This window comes from Oryctolagus cuniculus, chromosome 18 (assembly GCF_964237555.1).
Source record: "Oryctolagus cuniculus chromosome 18, mOryCun1.1, whole genome shotgun sequence".
NCBI classification, from domain to species: Eukaryota; Metazoa; Chordata; class Mammalia; order Lagomorpha; family Leporidae; genus Oryctolagus; species Oryctolagus cuniculus.
The window spans coordinates 69,238,419-69,244,540 of record NC_091449.1 but is presented as its reverse complement, the minus strand read 5'-3'; positions in this window follow the sequence as shown (position 1 = coordinate 69,244,540).

The following is a 6,122-nucleotide window of genomic DNA, read 5'->3' as shown; positions in this document are numbered from 1 at the left end:
CCCAAGACAAGAGCTGCCCCTCCCCCCAGCAGGACTGGCTCCCCGGCTCCCCAGGAGGAGTCTAAGGCACACACGACTTCCCACTGCTGAGGGAGGGTCGGGCGGGCGGAACAGATGTGAACCCAGGTCTCTGAGTACAGTGATGAGCTGCGGCTCCATGAGGCCAAGGAACACGACCCAGCCACCAGCCCACCTGCCAGCCCATCAGCCCCACGTCAGCTGTGCTAGACACCAGCCCCGCTCCGAGGGGTGCCCGGCCTGCAGCCGTCACCAGGGAGAGCAGGGAGCTCCCTACGGGGCCACCTCGAGCCTGTGATTGTCCAGGCCACACCACCAGGGGCCATGTGCCCAGGGTCCAGCCGGGCGTGCTGGCCTCAGGCCTCGGTGCTGCCAGGGAGCATGGGGCAGGAGGGGGCCCAGGCGTCTGTGTCAGACATCTCCGTAGAGCTCCTTGGCACCCCCACCCCAGTACCTCAGAGTGCATAGAAATACGTGTGCTGTCCGAGGGCCGTCCGCTGGGTTGGGAGGCAGCGCTCTGCTGTGTGGGGTCTCTGCTCACTCCAGCTGCAGACACTGCCTGGTTGCGTGAGAGCCCGTGCTGGGTGCGGCCCGGGGGCCTGCGTCCGTTGGGGGCCCCCCAAGGCAGCCAGAGCCTCTGCCGCTCACGTCCTGCACGCTTGGTCCTGAGCTTCATCACACTGGCGTCTTTCCAGCTCCTAGCGGGTCTTGGGGGCTCCAGCGCTGGCCGGCGCCGGCCCAGGCCCTCTGCCTTGGTGAGGGCAGACGCGGGGGAGGACGTGAGGGGCCAGGACACCTGTGCTGCCTGGCTCCCCTCAGCCCTGTGTGCTGTGGGTGTCCTGTCAGCGCGGGGGGCCCGGCCTGGCAGAACTGACCCCACCGGAGGTGTGGCCGGAAGACTGGCTGCCCCTGGGGTAGGCCCAGAGAGAGGGCCTGTCTCCTCTGGACAATGTCCCTGCATCAGACCTGTCCCGAGTTTCCAAGGACCCTGAGACCCTGGGCAAGGAGCGACCACCACCTGACCACAGCCTGCTCTGCCCCAGAGCCTGACACCGCCGACTGATCCGGGAGGGCCACAGGCTCTGCACCCAGCTGGACCCTCGGGACCTTCGCCCTGGGCCCCTCGAGGAGCTGGGGACAGGGACAACTGCGTGTCCTGCTCCGTGCCTTACAGAGGATGCCTTCTTGCTTCTGCTACCCTGGACTCAGGAAGCGGACCCTGTTAAAACGTCGCAGACCACTCTGCTCATGGCCATTCGCCAGGGCCTGATTTTTCACCCTCCTCATGACCAGGGCAAGCCATGCCCCTCGGGCCCCACTCTGTGGTGGAGGCGGTAGTCACGGCTGCACCCCAAGACCACTTTCCTCACTGTTGTCTCAGGGGTCTAAGAACCACCCTCTCTGTTAAGAGATGCCGTGACCTGTACCCCCTCTCTGTTCAGATGCCGTGTCCCTGTACCCCCACTCTGTTCAGAGATGCTGTGTCCTGCACCCTTTACTCTGTTCAGAGATGCTGTGTCCCTGTACCTCCACTCTGTTCAGAGATGCTGTGTCCCTCACCCCCTCTCTGTTCAGATGTCGTGTCCCGCCCCCCCCCCCCCCCCGGTTCAGAGCAGCTTGTTTGTTCCCAGTGTGGACAAGCTGCCGGTCACCACCACAGCTGCAGTGACTCAGTTCCCTGGCCCCTCCCTGTCCCGGCCCCACCCCTGCTGAGCACTGGGCAGAGGCTGGAGGCAAGAGCCAGGCCTAGATTCCCCTCAGCTACTACCCCACCCCAGGGGCTGTGGGAGGTTTTGTTCATCGAATTCTCAGGGTCATCCTGGTCAAACAGAAGTGGCTCCAAGAAGCCACCCAGGGCTGGGCTGGGCGCTTCAGGGTCCATCAGCCGGCCCTCAGGCCTGCACCGTGGTCTGGCTGACCGCACAATGTGGCCTGCAGGCTTCCTGTGGTGGGGAGATGGGGGTGGACACAGGGCTGGCTTGCCAGCCCCTCTGGCCAGGGTTCTACCTGGCTGTGGAATGGAAACTTCTGGGCTGTGGCTGGCTGGGTGTTGAGGGGAACAGCGCTCGAACCAGCCCCCATGCTGTCCCGTCACTCAGACCCTGCGTGTCCCAGTTGGCTCCGCGTCTGCGATGGGTAAAACCCAACATGGTAGCCCAGGGCCAGGTGGGGTGGGAGCTTGTGAACGGGCTTTGTAAAGCAGCTGAAGAAAAATGACTTTCAAATAAATTTTTTTTTTGACAGGCAGAGTCAGACAGAGAGAAAGGTCACCCTTCCGTTGGTTCACCCCTCAAATGGCCGCTATGGCCAGCGCTGTGCCAATCTGAAGCCAGGAGCTAGGGGTCCTGAAGCTTCTGCCTGCAGAAAACCTCTTCTCGCTGGAAGAGGTGGTCCTGGTCACGTGGGGAACTCTGCGGTCAGCGGGAGATGCCGGCCAGAGCCAAGGCCTCGGGATGGCCCCAGACTGCAGCCAGGTGCACCTGTCGGAGTGCTGGCAGACCTTGCCCACAGCCACTCTGGGCTGGCAGGGGTCAGCTATTCGGGGCGAAGTCAATGGCCACCTGCATGGTCCCCAGCGACTGCCTGGGCTGCACACCTGCACCCACTGCACAGGTGGGGAAACCTGAGCGGACAGCTGTGGGATGTAGGGGGGCCAGGCCTGAGGCATGGGTAGGGGCCCATCCTGCTGTTGCTTAACAAAGTCATGAAAGCAGCATTTGGACAGCACAGGAGGCTGCCCTGGCTTCCCCTGGACTCTGTCCCACCAATGCTGCCCGGGACCTCGCCTAAGGCCACGCCAACTGTGTCCACAGCCCCTCCTGCACATTCAGTCCTTCAGGGTGGGGTAGGATGGGACTCACAGCGCAGTGGATCCAGCAGCCGCCCACGATGTAGCCCAGGAAGGAGTGGACTCTGGGACTTCAGGCAGCCATGTACGCAGGGGCTGTCCAGCCCCCACTTGGCCCTGCTGGGGTCTGAGGGACTTGCTTCCCTTGGGTCCCCTCAGCCACCCCATCTCTGTGCCTTCTCTCCCGTCTCCATCCTGTGTTCATAATGGGGACCACCAGGCCTCTGGGGTGGAGCAGCCAGAGCTATGGGCGGGGCTTAGCTATGACAGACAGAGCCTCCTTAGTGGGAGGGCTGCATGCAGGACCACCTCCCCCCCCCCCCATTCCTGTAGCTGTGCTTCTGCATGTACCTGGTGTTCACACAGCCCCACTGACCCTGGGAGAGGGACAGGCAGAGACCCTACCCACACTGCAGTGCCCCACACCCACCAGTGAGCTCAGGGGCCATAGCAGCTGGGCAGGCAAGAGGCCCACAGGAGAGCGGCATGGTGGGGTGAACTGGGGTCCAGGGCAGCCCCCACCACACCCACCTCACACTGTCAGGCAGGGCAGACCCCAAAGGGACTCCCTCCTGGCCCCACCTCTCAGGGGTATCATGGCTCCTGCAGGGGCCCCTGGACAGCCCCTGTTCACCTGGCCCCCCAAGGCTCTCTGCATCATGGAGAACTTTCCATAGAGTCTAAATCCAGACTAGGCACTGGGAAGCCCAGGCCCCCAGATACCTGAGCCTGGCCTCCCCTCACCCCTGCCCTGAGCTGGGCTATGGAGGGACTGCCCACTAAGCTAGCCCACGTCCCTCAAAGCAGCACAGGGAGCTGCGACACTCTGAAAGGCTCCCAGGCCAGGCCATGGTTGCTCTTGACTACCTGTGGCTGACAGCCGTGACTTAGTGGGGCCAAGGGAGTCCCCAGCCAGGGGTGGGCTGGCAACTCCTCCCACACAACCCGGGACAGAGGTGTTCCCAAGCCCACCCTTTGGTGGCCTCCGTCCTGACCCGTGGGCTTGCTCTCTTCTCCCCCAGGCTGAACTGCAAGGGAGCCCCTGCTGTGGGAGTTATGGTCCACCCACTGCAGCAAGCCCAGGGCAGCCCTGCCTACAAGGACCTTGCTGACCCTCAGTGGGACAACACCACAGCCAGGGCCTTCCCCACCGCTGGGTGCAGACGGTGGCCTGGTTCTCATAGGGGGGCATCCTGGTCAGAGGTGACACCACAGAATGTGGAGGCAGCAGCAGTGACAGTGAGGGCGGCGATGACAGTGAAAGGTGACTGACAGCAGCTCGCCCGGTAAGTACCATGTGCCACCCATCACACCACTGTCCCCTGGGGCCAGCCCTGCTGGAGGCTGCTGACTCGAAGCTCCTCCTGGGCAGGGACCCGCTTCCTCTGGTCACTGGGTTCCAGACCGTGGCCAGCCGTGGCCCTCACCTCACCTTGTTGTCCAGGGAGGCCAGCTCCATGTAGCTATCACCCGGGGGCCAAAGGCCAAGACTCCCTGATGGTGGACTTGCTGCACAGTTGAAGTCAGAAAACCAGGTGGGGCAGGTGCTGCCCGGTCAGTCCCCAGCCTCAGCCTCACTGAAGCCCTCAGGCCTGGCACAGCTGCTAGATGCCCAGTGTGACCACCGCCTCCTGGGCTTCCCCCGGCACCTGAAAAGCTGAGGCTCATGCAGCGAGGTCACCCACCTCCCAAGCCAGGGCCTCAAGGGTGCTGCTGTCCGGACTCAACCCACAGCCTTCAGGCAGGGAGTCTCCCGAGCAGGGTGGAGTGTGGATGCTGAGTCTGGCCAGTTTTTATTGCTTCCTCAGACCACGCTGTTGGCTGGAATCCTGAACCTGCTGAATGCCAGTTGCACCCCCTCCCCCGGATGTGTGCAGTGGGTGACGGGACTCATGTGCAGGCACCTGAGCCCGTGAGGACATGGAGCAGGGAGCGTGGGGCCAGAGTTCAGGCCTGCGCTATGCATGGCCAGAGCCCCAGGGGTTGGGTCATGCCCTGGGTCACAGCAGTGTGGCCGCCCATGGGTCCTGGGGTGGAAACTCGGAAAGTATCGTAGCAGACAGGAGCCTGTACCCCCACCCTGACGCTGCAAACCCCCAGGTCCTCTCTGATCCCTTCCAGAAGTGGGAAAAGCTGCCAACACAGGACAGAGCACTGACACAGACCAGAGGGGACCTGCCAAGGACGAGCTGTGGATGTCCCCACACGGTGCCCCCGCCCCACTACAAGCAGCCAACTCCTGTTCCTGTGCCTCCAGGTATCCGCTTCTGGGTGAAATTCTATCTGAAAGGCAGAGTGTGGGCTGGTGCTGTGATGTGGCAGGTTAAGCCTCCACCTGTGGCACCGGCGTCCCAGGTGGGTGGCAGCTCAAGTCCTGGTTGCTGCACTTCTGCCCAGCTCCCTGCTATGGCTTGAGAGAGCAGCAGAAAGCAGAAGATGGACCAAGTGCTTGGGCCTCTGCACCACACAGGAGACCCGAAGAAGCTCCGGCTTCAGACTGGCGCAGCTCTGGGTGTTGGCCATTTGGGGAGCGACCCAGCAATTGGAAGATCTGTCTCTGCTCTTATTCGACAAAATGAAAAAGGCAGAGTTCTTGCACCTCGTGGGTTCACTCCCTGAATGGCTGCTCCAACCCAGAACAGGCCAAGCCCAAGCCAGATCAGAACTCTACCCAGGTCTCCCAGGTGTAAGGGCCCAGGATTTGGGCTGTCACCCAGTGACTTCAGGGGCACAGCAGGGAGCTGGGGTGGAGCAGATGAGCCAAGACTCGAGCTCCCAGAAAGGGTGCTGCTGCCTTCCCTTTCATCTGTCTAGTAAGTCTCTGAACACACTACCACCAAACAGAAGGACTGCACGGGAGCCGGCACTGTGGTGCACAGGTGAAGCCTGCGATGCCAGCATCCCTTATGGGTGCCAGCCTGCTAGAACACCTGGGAAGATGGCCCCAGACCATGGGCGCCTGCCACCCATGTGAGACTAGGAAGAAGCTCCTGGCTTCGGCTGGGCCATGGGGGAGTGAACCAGCGTATGAAAGGCCTCTAACTCTGCCTCTCTGATAAACCAAGTGAAATCATGCTTAGGGAGCCGAGGGGCACATGTTCACCACCACAGCTCCTCCCAGCTGCCAACAACATAAAGAGCAAGCAGCCAGGGAAGTCAGATTCCTAAAGGAAAACAACCCACCCCCGCCCCAGGCACAGAGGCCTGGGTAACCCATCTGGCTCTGCAGCTGCCCAGGCACTGCCGACACTGCGCC